Consider the following 15,772-nt stretch of genomic DNA (forward strand, 5'->3'; position numbering starts at 1 on the left):
AAGGAGGAGACGTCCCCGGGCTGTACGTGTGTTGAACGCGGAGGCACCGTCCGTTCAGCGCTTGATCGGATCTTCCGCGATTTGAATCACCGCGAGTATGACTCCATCAACCGTGTACTTGTAACGCTTGCGCTTAGCGATCTTCAAGGGTATGAAGATGCACTCCCTCTCTCTCATTTCTAGCATCTCCTAGATTGATCTTGGTGACACGTAGGAAAATTTTGAATTATTACTACGTTTCCCAACAGTGGCATCATGGCCTAGGTCTATGCGTAGATTCTATGCACGAGTAAAACATAAAGTAGTTATGGGTGATAATTTGTTCAATTTGCTTACCATTACTAGTCTTATCTTGATTCGGCGGCATTGTGGGATGAAGCGGCCCGGACCGACCTTACACGTACGCTTACGTGAGACTGGTTCCACCAAATGACATGCACTTGATGCATAAGGTGGCTAGCGGGTGTCTGTCTCTCCCACTTTAGTCAGATCGGATTAGATGAAGAGGGTCCTTATGAAGGGTAAATAGAAATTGGCATATCACCGGTGTGGCTTTTGCGTAGGTAAGAAAGGTTCTTGCTAGAAACCCTTAGCAGCTACGTAAAACATGCAACAATAATTAGAGGATGTCTAACTTGTTTTTGCAGGGTATGTTATGTGATGTGATATGGCCAAAAGGGATGTGATGAATGATATATGTGATGTATGATATTGATCATTCTCTTGCAATAGGAATCACGACTTGCATGTCGATCAGTATGACAATCGGCAGGAGCCATAGGACTTGTCTTAATTTATTATATGACCTGCGTGTCAATGAAAATGCCATGTAATTACTTTACTTTATTGCTAATCGTTAGCCATAGTAGTAGAAGTAATAGTTGGCGAGAAAACTTCATGAAGACACGATGATGGAGATCATGAAAATGGAGATCATGGTGTCATGCCGGTGACGAAGGTGATCATGTCGCGCCTCAAAGATGGAGATCAAAGGCGCAAGATGATATTGGCCATATTATGTCACTTTATGATTTGCATTTGATGTTTCTCATGTTTACATCTTAATTGCTTAGAACGACGATAGCATAAATCAGATGATCCCTCACTAAAATTTCAAGAAAAGTGTTCCTCCTAAATGTGCACCGTTGTGAAGGTTCGTTGTTTCGAAGCACCACGTGATGATCGGGTGTGATAGATTATAATGTTCACATACAACGGGTGTAAGCCAGATTTACACATGTGAAACACTTAGGTTGACTTGACGAGCCTAGCATGTATAGACATGGCCTCAGAACACGAGAGACTGAAAGGTCGAACATGAGTCGTATAGTAGATACGATCAACATGGAGATGTTCACTGTTGATGACTAGTCCGTCTCACGTGATGATCGGACACGGCCTAGTCGATTCGGATCATGTATCACTTAGATGACTAGAGGGATGTCTATCTGAGTGGGAGTTCATTAAATAATTTGATTAGATGAACTTAATTACCATGAACTTAGTCTAAAATATCTTTACAATATGTCTTGTAGATCAAATGGCCCACGCTAATGTTGCCCTCAACTTAAACGCGTTCCTAGAGAAAACCAAGTTGAAAGACGATGGTAGCAACTATATAGATTGGGTCCGTAACTTGAGGATCATCCTCATAGCTGCCAAGAAAGCATATGTCCTTGAAGCACCGCTAGGTGGCGCACCCATTTTCCCACCAACTCAAGACATTATGAACGCCTGGCAGTCGCGTAGTGATGATTACTCCCTGGTTCAGTGCGACATGCTTTATAGCTTAGAACCGGGGCTCCAAAAGCATTTTGAGCAGCACAGAGAATTTGAGATGTTCCAAGAGCTGAAAATGGTTTTCCAAGCTCATGCCCGGGTCGAGAGATATGAAGTCTCCAACAATTTCTATAGTTGTAAGATGGAGGGAAACAGTTATGTTAGCGAGCATATACTCAAAATGCCTGGGTTGCACAACCGCTTGTCTCAGCTGGGAGTTAATCTTCCAGATGACTCGGCCATTGGCACGATCCTCCAGTCGCTTCCACCTAGATACAAGAGCTTTATGATGAACTACAATATGCAAGGGATGGAGAAGTCCATTCCTGAATTAAATTCAATGTTGAAATCAGCGGAGGTGGAAATCAAAAAGGAACATCAAGTGTTGATGGTGAATAAGACCACTAGTTTCAAGAAAGGCAAGGGTAAAAAGAACTTCAAGAACGACGGCAAGGGAGTTGCCATGCCCGGTAAATTAGTTGTCGGGAAGAAGCCAAAGAATGGACCCAAGCCTAAGACTCGGTGCTTTTATTGCAAGGGAAATGGTCACTAGAAACGAAACTGCCCCAAGTACTTAGCGGATAAGAAGGCTGGCAATGCCAAAGGTATATGTGATATACATGTTATTGATGTGTACCTTACTAGCGCTCGTAGTAGCACCTGGGTATTTAATACCGGTGCGGTTGCTCATATTTGTAACTCAAAACAGGAGCTGAGGAATAAGCGGAGACTAGTGAAGGACGAGGTGACGATGCGCATCGTGAATGGTTCCAAGGTTGATGTGATCATCATCGGCACGCTACCTCTACATCTACCTTCAGGATTAGTTTTAAACCTCAATAATTGTTATTTAGTGCCAGCTTTGAGCATGAACATTGTATCTGGATCTCGTTTAATGCGAGATGGCTACTCATTTAAATCCGAGAATAATGGTTGTTCTATTTATATGATAGATATGTTTTATGGTCATGCCCCGCTGGTCAATGGTTTATTTTTATTAAATCTTGAACGTGATGTTACACATATTCATAGTGTGAATGCCAAAAGATGTAAGGTTGATAATGGCAGTCCCACATACGTGTGGGACTGCCGCCTTGGTCACGTTGGTGTCAAACGCATGAAGAAACTCCATGCAGATGGACTTTTGGAGTCTCTTGATTATGAATCATTTGGCACGTGCGAACCATGCCTCATGGGCAAACTGACCAAGACTCCATTCTCCGGAAAAATGGAGTGAGCAACCAACTTATTGGAAATCATACATACTGATGTGTGCGGTCCAATGAGCGTTGAGGCTCGCGGTGGCTATTGTTATGTTCTCACCCTCACTGATGACTTAAGTAGATATGGGTATGTCTACTTAATGAAACACAAGTCTGAGACCTTTGAAAAGTTCAAGGAATTTCAGAGTGAGGTAGAGAATCAACATGACAGGAAAACAAAGTTCCTATGATCAGATCGTGGAGGGGAATACTTGAGTCATGAGTTTGGCACACACTTAAGGAAATGTGGAATTGTTTCACAGATCATGCCACTTGGAACACCTCAGCGTAATGGTGTGTACGAACGTTGTAATCGCACTCTATTGGATATGGTGCGATCTATGATGTCTCTTACCGATCCACCGCTATCATTTTGGGGTTATGCTTTAGAGACTGCCACATCCACTTTAAATAGGGCTCCGTCGAAATCCGTTGAGACGACACCGTATGAATTATGGTTTGGGAAGAAACCTAAGCCGTCGTTTCTAAAAGTTTGGGGATGCGATGCTTATGTCAAGAAACTTCAACTTGAAAAGCTCGAACCCAAGTCAGAAAAATGCGTCTTCATAGGATTCTTTAAGGAAACTATTGGGTATACCTTCTACCTCAGATCCGAAGGCAAGATCTTTGTTGCCAAGAATGGATCCTTTCTGGAGAAAGAGTTTCTCACGAAAGAAGTAAGTGGGAGGAAAGTAGAACTTGATGAGGTACTGCCTCTTGAACCGCGTAGCTCAGGAAGATGCTTTTGTGGTGCCTGCACTGACTAGAGAGGAAGTTAATGATGATGATCATGAAACTTCAGATCAGGTTGCTACTGAACTTCGTAGGTCCACAAGTACGCGTTCTGCACCAGAGTGGTACGGCAACCCTGTCCTGGAAATCATGTTGTTAGACAACGGTGAACCTTTGAACTATGAAGAAGCGATGGCAGGCCTGGATTCCAACAAATGGCTTGAGGCCATGAAATCCGAGATAGGATCCATGTATGAAAACAAAGTATGGACTTTGACACACTTGCCCGATGATGGGCAAGCCATAGAGAATAAATGAATCTTTAAGAAGAAGACTGATGTGGATGGTAATATGACCATCTATAAGGCTCGGCTTGTCGCTAAGGTTTATCGAGAAGTTCAAGGGGTTAACTACAATGAGACCTTCTCACCCGTAGCAAAGCTGAAGTTCGTCTGAATCATGTTAGCAATTGCTGCTTTCTATGATTATGAGATATGGCAAATGGACGTCAAAACGGCATTCCTTAATGGTTTCCTTAAGGAAGAATTGTATATGATGCAGCTGGAAGGTTTTGTCGATCCTAAGAATGCTGACAAGGTATGCAAGCTCCAGCGCTCCATCTATGGGCCGGTGCAAGCATCTCGGAGTTGGAACATTCACTTTGATGAAATGATCAAAGCGTTTGGGTTTATTTAGACTTATGGAGAAGCATGTGTTTAGAAGAAAGTGAGTGGGAGCTCTGTAGCATTTCTCATATTATATGTGGATGACATACTATTGAGGGGAAATTATATAGAACTTTTGGAAATCATAAAGTCCTACTTGAATAAGTGTTTTTCAATGAAGGACCTTGGAGAAGCTGCTTACATATTAGGCATCAATATCTATAAAGATAGATCGAGACGCCTCATTGGTCTTTTGCAAAGCATGTACCTTGGCAAGATATTGAAGAAGTTCAATATGGATCAGTCCAAGAAGGGATTCTTGCCTGTATTACAAGGTGTGAGATTGAGCATGGCTCAATGCCCGACGTCGACAGAAGATAGAGAAAAGATGAGTGTCATCCCCTATGCCTCAGCCATAGGCTCTATTATGTATGCCATGCTGTGTACCAGACCTGATGTGAACCTTGCTATAAGTTTGGTAGGGAGGTACCAAAGTGATCCCGGTATGGAACACTAGACAGTGGTCAAGAATATCCTAAAATACCTGAAAAGGACTAAGGATATGTTTCTCGTTTATGGAGGTGACGAAGAGCTCGTCGTAAAGGGTTATGTCGATGCGAGCTTCGACACAGATCTAGATGACTCCAAGTCACAAACCAGATATGTGTACATTTTGAATGGTGGGGCAGTCAGGGTGCAGTTGCAAGCAAAGCGTCATGGAGGGATCTACATATGAAGCGGAGTACATAGCTTCCTTGGAGGCAGCGCAGGAAGAAGTCTGGATGAAGGAGTTCATCACCGACCTAGGAGTTATTCCCAATGCGTTGGTCCCGATGATTCTCTTCTATGACAACACAGGAGCTATTACCCTTGCCAAGGAGCCCGGGTTTCACAAGAAGATCAGACATATCAAGCGTTGCTTCAACTCCATTCGTGAATATATTCAAGATGGATACATAGATATTTGTAAAGTGCACACGGATCTGAATGTTGCAGATCCATTGACTAAACCTCTTCCACGAGCAAAACATGATCAACACCAGAACTCTATGGGTGTTCGATTCATCACAATGTAACTAGATTATTGACTCTAGTGCAAGTGGGAGACTGCTGGAAATATGCCCTAGAGGCAATAATAAAATGGTTATTATTATATTTCCTTGTTCATGTTAATTGTCTATTGTTCATGCTATAATTGTATTAATCGGAAACTGTAATACATGTACATAGATCACAATATGTCCCTAGTGAGCCTCTAGTTGACTAGCTCGTTGATCAATAGATGGTTGTAGTTTCCTGACCATGGACATTGAATGTCATTGATAACGGGATCACATCATTAGGGGAATGATGTGATGGACAAGACCCAATCCTGAGCATAGCACAAGATCGTGTAGTTCGTTTGCTAGAGCTTTTCTAATGTCAAGTATCATTTCCTTATACCATGAGATTGTGTAACTCCCGAATACCATATGAGTGCTTTGGGTGTATCAAACATCACAATGTAACTGGGTGACTATAAAGGTGCACTATAGGTATCTCCGAAAGTGTCTGTTGGGTTGGCACGAATCGTGACTGGGATTTGTCACTCCGTATGACGGAGAGGTATCTCTGGGCCCACTCGGTAATGCACCATCATAACAAGCTCAATGTGACTAAGTAGTTAGCCATGGGATCAGGCGTTATAGAACGAGTAAAGAGACTTGCCGGTAACGAGATTGAACGAGGTATGGGGATACCGACGATCGAATCTCGGGAAAGTAACATACCGATGGACAAAGGGAATTGTATACGGGATTGATTGAATCCCCAACATCATGGTTCATCTGATGAGAACATCATGGAACATGTGGGAGCCAACATGGGTATCTAGATCCCGATGTTGGTTATTGGCCGGAGAGATGTCTCGGTCATGTCTACATGGTTCCCGAACCCGCAGGGTCTACACACTTAAGGTTCGGTAATGCTAGAGTTGTTATGGGAAATTGTATGTGGTTACCGAAGGTTGCTCGGAGTCCCAGATGAGATCCCGGATGCCACGAGGAGTTTCAGAATGGTCCGGAGGTGAAGATTTATATATGGCAAGTCCAGTTTCAGTCGCCGGAATAGTTTTGAGGGTTATCGATATTCTACCGGGACCACCGAAAGGTGTCGGGGGTCCACCAGGTGGGGCCACCTGCCCCGAGGGACTTAATGGGCTAAATATAGGAGGGAATCATCCCCTAGTGGTCTGGTGCGCCCCCAGGGCCCAAGGCGCCTAGGGTTGGAAACCCTAATGGGAGGGGGCGCCTCCCACCTTGCTTGGGGAGGGGGGGCAAGCCTCCCCCCTTGGCCGCCGCCCCCCCTCTAGATGCATCTAGGGGGGCCGGCTCTCCTTCACCCTATAAATAGAAAGGGGTTGGGAGGGCAGCTGCACCCCTTCCCTAGCACAACACCTCCCTCCTCCAACACCTCCTCCTCCTTCGTAGTGCTTAGCGAAGCTCTGCCGAAGAACCACGAGCTCCATCACCACCACGTCGTCGTGCTGCCGGAGTTCTCCCTCAACTTATCCTCTCCCCTTGCTAGATCAAGAAGGAGGGGACATCCCCAGGCTGTACGTGTGTTGAACACGGAGGCACCGTCTGTTTGGCGCTAGATCAGATCTTCTGCGATTTGAATCACCGCGAGTACGACTCCATCAACCACGTTCTTGTAACGCTTCCGCTTAGCAATCTTCAAGGGCATGAAGATGCACTCCCTCTCTCTCATTGCTAGCATCTCCAAGATTATTCTTGGTGACACATAGGAAAATTTTGAATTATTACTATGTTTCCCAACACTCCCACCGGGGGTGATGGACCTCTGCGTGGAGGTATTCGTCACCAACACCGGCACTTGTTCGTCCAGCACAACGAGGAAGATCGCCGAAGCTAGGGACACAGCGGATCATGCCAACCCGCCGAACCCGCTGTGCGCCATGATGCAGAGCGTTCGCGTCCCCATCACCATCGACGTTGATGCCACCAACATCGCCGAGACCCAGACTCGGCTCGAGGAAGACCGCCAGCGCCTGCTGGACCTGTCCGAGACGCTTGCTGCCACGCATCGCCGCCTGCCATGCCCGAGCCAAGCCGGGTCACCGACTTGCGGGCCCGGGTGGCACAATCGGTCGTGCCTTCGACGCAATCCCCCCGTCTACGAGACTCCCAGGAAGAATATGCGCGTCGCCCAGGCGACCGCAGTCGGCCTGGATCAGCTCGCAGGCGAGGAGCTGAAGGACCGCCTGAAGCGAGTGACCGACCTCCTCGACGCGGCCAACGCGCGGCAGGACTGCCTCAACCAACTCGCCAAGCCGGCGGGATCCAGCTCCATCGACACCAATGGCTCCGAGGATCAGAAGAACACGGTGTCTTCGCCACCTGGCGAAGCGCACTCCGGCCGCACCTGGACCCGGTGTAACCCCGCCCCGACAGCTGCCGGCGGCTTGGGCGACGAGCTGGCCCCAGAAGACTAGCGCCGACATGATCCTCCCCCGCAACACGGCCGACAACCGGGTTCGGCCGACCCGGCCCCCTCTGGCACGGTCGATAGCTGTCTGGGCCCGCATGCCATCAACGACGCTGACGCTCACCACTGCCTCAACCAACTCGCCCTTTCCCTGGAGCTGGAATAAAACAACACTGAGGGAGTCCTGGATTAGGGGGTCTCCGGACAGTCGGACTATATCCTTTGGCCGGACTGTTGGACTATGAAGATACGAGATTGAAGACTTCGTCCTGTGTCCGGATGGGACTCTACTTTGCGTGGAGGGCAAGCTAGGCAGTACGGATATGGATATCTCCTCCTTTGTAACCGACCTTGTGTAACCCTAACCCTCTCCGGTGTCTATATAAACCGGAGGGTTCTAGTCCGTAGGTGTCAGGACCCCGATTCCAAGTCACATAGATCTAGCCGATAACACCTCATATCACATTGCGGCCTCACGCACGGTATCCCCATGGGTGTCGCCTTACCATGGCCCGGGACCGTTTGCGCCTTTTGGCTCACGTATATGATAGTGTCGCTAGCATCCATATGACAGAGAACCCAGGCCGACATGGCTAGTCGTGAACCCAAAGCACCACTAACCCATGGGGACAGGCATACATGAATCACATTGAGCATGTCGGTCATCAACGTGTGAATCCGGGCTGTAGCACTGGGCTAACAGGACTCCGGTAACCCGGGCTGTAGCAGGCTAGGCAGGACTCCGGATGTCACCGCGTGACATTTCCCCGAATGGACAGACACAGGAACAAAGTGAAACACATGCCGGCCAGTCAAGTGTCCAGAGCAGTAGTGCTGGGCTAGCAGGACTCCGGTGAACCGGGCTGTAGCGGACTACTATCGCTCAGGAAGCACTAGACTACATTTCCCCATATGAGAGGCTGCCAAGGATAAACAACTAGATTGTCGGATCCCACTCATACCAAGCATTTCAATCATACACACAATACGCCCGATATGAGTACATACAACATGGCATCACAACAAAACTCTACAACTCAAGTACTTTATTTAAAGGTTCCAGAGAGCCATACATAACATGTTCATATAGGTAGGGGTCACATGACCCGACACTCAAGTCATACAAGCATACAAGCACATGCGGAAGCAAATAGTCTGAGTACAGACACTAGAAAGAAAGAAGGCTTCTCGAAGCCTGTCTATCTACATAGGGCCCTCCATGGCCAGGATCACCACCTGGGTCGCTAGTCACTCGTCGACATCAAGGTCTATGTAGAATCCATCGGAGGGGGCAGTGTTGTCGTCTGAAAACGGTAAATAAGCAAACATGAGTACAAAGGTACTCAGCAAGTCTTACATCAGAACCTACTATACATGCTCATTCTCAAGAAGGTGGTGGAGTTATTGCAGCAAGCTAGCTTTGACTCTTGGCTAAGCAATCCTACGGGACACCACTTAGTTAAATAGTTTTCGCACACGAGTCCACTAATCACCAACACAATACTCCACGGGGGATCATGCCTCGTCATCCTACGAGAGGGCCATCCTCGGTACTCACACTTATCTTGATTCTTTTAGTAGTATCCATTAACTTGTCTATGAACTATATAGGCAACCAAGTAGTCCTTTACCGTAGATGCGGCTATTCGAATAGTTTTATACCCTGCAGGGGTGTACTTCGTCACACATGTTTCCACCACTTAGTGTCTGCACACTACATGTGCTCGGCAGACTTCAAGCGAAAACCGACGTGGGTGTAGACCACGACCTCACTAACTGCACAAGTCTCTAGTCCAGGTTTATCGCCTACTTAGGTTCCATCCGTAAGGAAATCCGGCCGGGGTGTCCTCAACGGCCCCAAACGATGTGTACAGGGTCCCGAGATGCCAAACGGGCGCCCGGCATACCCGGCCACAGTGTATCTACCGCATCATAGCCCACCTCTAGGGTCAGCGCTACGCACGGCCGCCAACACATAACCTACAAACATCAGAAACTAGTTGCAACTCCTAGACAGAGGGCGAGAGGGGTCAGTAAGTCGAGCGGGGTCATATTTCAGGGCCCAATGTGTGCTAGTAGCTGAATCTTAAATCACGCATACAGATCTCAGTTCTTACGGACGGCCTCAATGAGACAACCCACCAGGTACTCCTACATGGCCTCTCATCGATACCTTTACCAAAACATGTTCAACACATCCCTCACATTACCAACATAATCATTTCACTCTAGCCCATCACCCAGATGAACCAGACCTGACACAACTCTAAGCATAGCAGGCATAGCAAGGTAGGAATCACATACATGGCTCAATCAACTCCTACACATGCTAGTGGGTTTCATCTAGTTACTGTGGCAATGACAGGTCATGCAGAGGATAAGGGTTCAACTACCATAGCACACAGCAGTTTGAATCGCGTTGTCTTAATGTAGTAAACAAGAATAGAAGCAAGAACATGGGTTTGTATCGGAATGATCAATGGGTTGCTTGCCTGATGTAGTGGTAGTAGGGTACTGCCCTTCAGACGGATACTCAGGGTTATCCTCGGAGGCAGAACCTACCACGAAAGACACACCGAACATAATCAACACATGACAATATGCAACAATATGATGCATGGTATGACATGGCAAAATGAATGTGCCTTGGCCTAATGCAAGCTAAAATGGAAAGGAATGAACTCATTTGAATCAAAGATTCAAATGTTAGTTCATTTAACATAGCCTTATTAGTGCATTATCTTATTTTGCTTAAACAACAAGGTTATCTTGTTTTATCATGCGTGAAACCATTACAGATGGATAGATTGAAATTTTCTTATCACTTTTCATATATAAATTGTTCGATTTGGAGCTATGGTTGATTTTCTATGATTTTTAGAAGTTTTGGCTATTTTCTGGAATTTCCTATATAAAAATAAATCCAGTAGTTGAATTAATGTGTCAGCATGACATAGGTGTGACGTCAGCGGGTCAACTGAGGCGGTCCAGGTCAACCCTGACCTGTGGGTCTCGTCTATCAGTGTCAACTAACTAACTAAATTTACTAATGTGTTAAACTAATACTAACCTAGTTTAATTAGTGGCCTGAAGCCCACACGTCAGTGAGTCAGGGGAAAGTCAAACTAGGGTAAACCCGGGTCAAACTCGCTGGAGTTGACCCGGGGCTCGTCACCGGCAAGGCCAGGGACGGCGGAGGGGTGCGGGTTTCTTCCTTCGGCGACCAAATGGCCGGCGGAGGGCATCTACGTGACGCGGGCACTCGTCCGCGTCGAGTGGTGTAGGTGGTTGGGCCTGGGGTGGCCGGAGTCGTCGCCGGCGTCGACCTTGGCGGCGGCCGGAGCTCGGGTGAGCTCGGAACCGAGGTTGCGGGGCACGGCGAGGCGCGTGGTAAGGTGCGTTAGGCTCCTGGAAACAAGGTGAGGTTAGTGGACTAAGTGGCGTGACCGTGGCATGGCCGGAGCCTCATCGACGACGAGCTCTATGGCGGCGCATGCGGGCGAACTTGAGGCGGCGTGTACGGTGCACGAGTGCTAGAACGGAGAGGGGGAGAAGGGTCAGTGGCTCACTGCAGTTGTAGGGGAGCGAACGGCAAGCTCGGGGAAGAGCTGGAGCGAGCGGGGCGGCGAGGTGTATCTCTAGCGACCGAGGTTGAAGACAAGCTCGGTGCAGCGTCTCCGGGGCGAGCGAGCGCTCGGGGATGGGTCGAGGCGAATCAATGGACGACGGCGGAACTTTTTAGCACGGCGAGGCAACGAGTGGACGGCGGTGGCTGCGGGTTTCACGACGGCGCGAGCGCGGCTGCGTCGGCCATGGCGTCGAGGGAGCGAGGGAGAGAGGCAGGGGGAATGGGCATGTCTAGGGGATTCGGTGCACGACATGGAGGCGTTCGCGGCGTCGAGGCGGTGGCCAGGTGAAGCAGGGAAGCAGGGAGGTGGCGTGGCGAGCTCATGTGCTCGCCGTCGAGCACCTGCCCGCCTCGCTGGCTAGGCGAAGCAGCTGCGTGGAGCTGCTGCTGGGCCGGGCTAGCTAGGTTGGCCGGCTGGTGGGTGCGCCAGGTAAGTTCCTTTCTCTCTCCTTTTCTGTTTTTCATTTATTCTATTATTTCTGTAACTTCAGGGCTTTATTAAAAATGCCAGGGCATTTCCAAAAATCATAAAATTAATCATGGCTACTGCTTAGAATATATCCAACAGCAAACATTTTAGTTTATGATTATTTGAGCATTTAAAATATTTTATAGCATTTAAATGCCCAAATGCAAATACCATAAGAATTAATCCAATGACCTTAAGATGTCCTAGAAAAATGTGCACCATTTTTGTCAAAGGTTTTAACCCAAAACAAAAAGGGTGGGCTTTTTTAGAAGGGCATTTCAGGTTCATTGAAGAAGTTTTTAGTAAACCCTAGTTGTTCCAGGGGGGCTGGGGGTTCTGTCATCCCCATTTCAGTTTTTTGGGAACTTAAACATGATGCAACACTCTAATGCTTGAACTAGCTAGGGTGTGACAACTTACCCCCACTCAAAAGAATCTCGTCCCGAGATTTAGGATCCGTTGGGAAGAAGGTGAGGTACTCAAGTCGAAGACGATCCTCCCTTTCCCAAGTGGCTTCTTTCTCGGAATGGTGTGACCATTGAACCTTGAGAAACTTGATATTATGGCGTCGAGTGTTACGCTCGGCTTGATCAAGGATACGAACGGGATATTCCTGATATGAGAGGTTATCTTGTAGATCAAGCGTTTCGTGGTCCACTCCACGGATAGGATCCGCGAAGCAACGCCTGAGTTGAGATACGTGGAAGACATCATGAACTCTAGAAAGATGCGGAGGTAGTTCCAATTGGTAGGCAACTTCTCCTCGTTTGGCAAGAATGCGAAAGGGTCCAATGTAACAAGGAGCCAATTTGCCTTTGATACCAAAACGATGGGTTCCCTTTAACGGAGTAACCCGAAGGTAAGCTTTCTCGCCAACTTCATAAGTCATGAGCTTATGTTTACGATCATATTGGCTCTTTTGACGAGATTGGGCTGTTTTCAATTTCTCACGAATAACGCGGACCTGCTCTTCTACTTCCTGAATCATCTCCGGGCCAAAGAGTTGTCTTTCCCCGGTTTCTGACCAGTTAAGAGGCGTTCAACATTTTCGTCCATAGAGAACTTCAAAAGGAGCTTTGCCCAAGCTAGCTTGATAACTATTGTTATAAGAAAACTCCACGAATGGAAGGCATTTCTCCCAACCCATTCCGAATGAGATGACAGAAGCTCGGAGCATATCTTCCAGAATTTGATTGACTCGCTCTACTTGACCACTGGATTGAGGATGGAAGGCGGTGCTAAAAGAGAGACGAGTTCCCATAGCATTTTGGAAACTTTCCCAAAATCGAGAGGTGAAGAGACTCCCACGGTCTGAGTTAATTTCCAATGGGACACCATGAAGAGACACTATTCGGGAGATGTATAAATCAGCTAGCTGGCTAGCGGTGATACTCTCACGAACAGGTAGGAAATGGGCTAGTTTGGAAAGATGGGCGATCACAACAAAGATGGCATTATTCCCTCTCTTGGTCCTAGGAAACCCAGTAATGAAATCCATACTGACTTTATCCCATTTCCACTCAGGAATAGCCAAAGGTTGAAGGGTGCCAGCAGGCCGTTGGTGCTCTGCTTTAACACGATGACAGACGTCGCAACTAGCAATGTATTGAACAATTTCTCTCTTCATCCTAGTCCACCAAAACCTCTGGCGTAGGTCTTGATACATTTTAGTACTACCGGGATGAATGGTGAGAGGGGATTCATGAGCTTCCTTAAGAATCAACTGGCGTAGATGTTGTTTCTTGGGAACCACCAAGCGGTTCTCGAAGAAGACAACACCTCGCTCATCCATGGAAAAACATTTAGCAACAACGCTAGCAATGTTTTCCTTAATCCGGAATATGCCCTTATCACGCTTATGGGCAGCTATGATTTGATCCGTAAGGTTAGGCTTCGCCACCAGGGTGGATAGAAATCCTCGAGGAACAATGTGAAGATTAAGCTTACGAAATTCCTCATGGAGAAGTGGTTGACTTTGTTGTAACATCAGGTTGTTACAATAGGACTTACGACTTAGTGCATCAGCCATGACATTGGCTTTGCCCGGGGTGTAAGTTATTCCTAAGTCGTAATCCGAGATCAACTCGACCCAACGTCTTTGCCTGAGATTCAAATCCGGTTGGGTGAAGATATATTTCAAACTTTGGTGATCGGTGAAGATCTCGCAACGATTACCGAGGAGGTAATGTCGCCAAGTTTTGAGTGCATGGACTACGGCTGCAAGCTCTAGATCATGTGTGGGATAGTTTTCCTCATGTGGGTGTAATTGCCATGAAGCATAGGCAATTACCTGACGATCTTGCATGAGTATGCAACTAGTCCTTATCGCGAGGCGTCACAATAGATAATAAAGTCCTTGGAGAAATCTGGTGGTACCAGTACAAGAGCAGATGTCAGGCGTCTTTTTAGTTCTTGAAAGCTGAACTCGCACTGTGGAGTCCACTCAAACTTTTTATCTTTCTTGAGGAGTTGAGTTAGAGGTTTAGCAACCTTGGAGAAATTGTCGACGAAGCGGCGGCAATAGCTCGCTAAGCCAAGGAAGCTCCGAACTTGCTTGACCGTCTTAGGTGGAGTCCAATCAAGGACGGCTTGAACTCGCTCGGGAATGACAGCAATACCCTTACCAGAGATTACATGGCCTAAATAGGTCACTTCTGGCAACCAAAATTCACACTTGGAGAATTTGGCATAAAGGCGATGCTCTTGAAGTTTCGTCAATACCAGCCTTAGATGTTCGGCATGTTCCTCTTCATTCTTGGAGTAGATGAGTATGTCATCGAGGTATAATACGACAAATTTATCCAAATACTCCATGAAGACTGAGTTCATTAACCGAGAGAAGGTGGCTGGGGCATTGGTTAAACCGAAGGACATAACGGTGTACTCGTATTTGCCATAACGGGTAATAAAGGCCGTTTTGGGAATGTCCCCGTTTTTGATTTTGATTTGATGGTAGCCCAACCTCAAATCCATCTTGGAAAAGACTGAGGATCCAGTGAGCTGATCATACAGATCGTTGATCCTGGGAAGTGGATACTTGTTCTTGATAGTGACCAAGTTGACAGGTCGGTAATCTACAACCATCCGATCCGTTCCATCCTTCTTCTTGACGAAGAGGACGGGGCAAGCCCAAGGGAAGGAACTAGGACGGATGAAACCCTTTTTCAAGGACTCCTCGAGTTGGTTCTTAAGCTCGGCTAGTTCTAAGGGTGCCATCTTATAGGGTCTTCTAGAAATTGGAACAGTTCCTGGAACAAGGTTGTAACGCCCTCGATGCGGCTATAGCTCCCACGTGTCGAGGCACGACTTAGAGGCATAACCGCATTGAAAGCTATGTCGCAAGTCAGGCAATCATTACAACATCCCATGTAATACATAATAAAAGAGGGAGATAACATAGTTGGCTTACACTCGCCACGTCACATCAGAGTACATAAATAACATCCATCAAACAAGCACTCATGGCCCGACTACGGCGCCAAAATAGAAAAGACCCCCAACATGCGACAAGGTCCTGAATCGATAACCCCAACTAGGCACCACTACTGATCATCTGGAAAGGACACGTAGTATCGCTGAGAGTCCTCGTCGAACTCCCACCTGAGCTCGTAATCGTCAACTGGAGCAGTATCACCTGGTCCTGCATCTGGAGTTGTAGTATCTGTGAGCCACAGGGACTCAGCAATCTCACACCCACGCGATCAAAACTATTTAAGCTCATAGGAATGGATAAGGCAAAATATATGTGGAG

Source organism: Triticum aestivum, chromosome 7A, assembly GCF_018294505.1.
Source record: "Triticum aestivum cultivar Chinese Spring chromosome 7A, IWGSC CS RefSeq v2.1, whole genome shotgun sequence".
Classification (NCBI taxonomy): Eukaryota; Viridiplantae; Streptophyta; class Magnoliopsida; order Poales; family Poaceae; genus Triticum; species Triticum aestivum.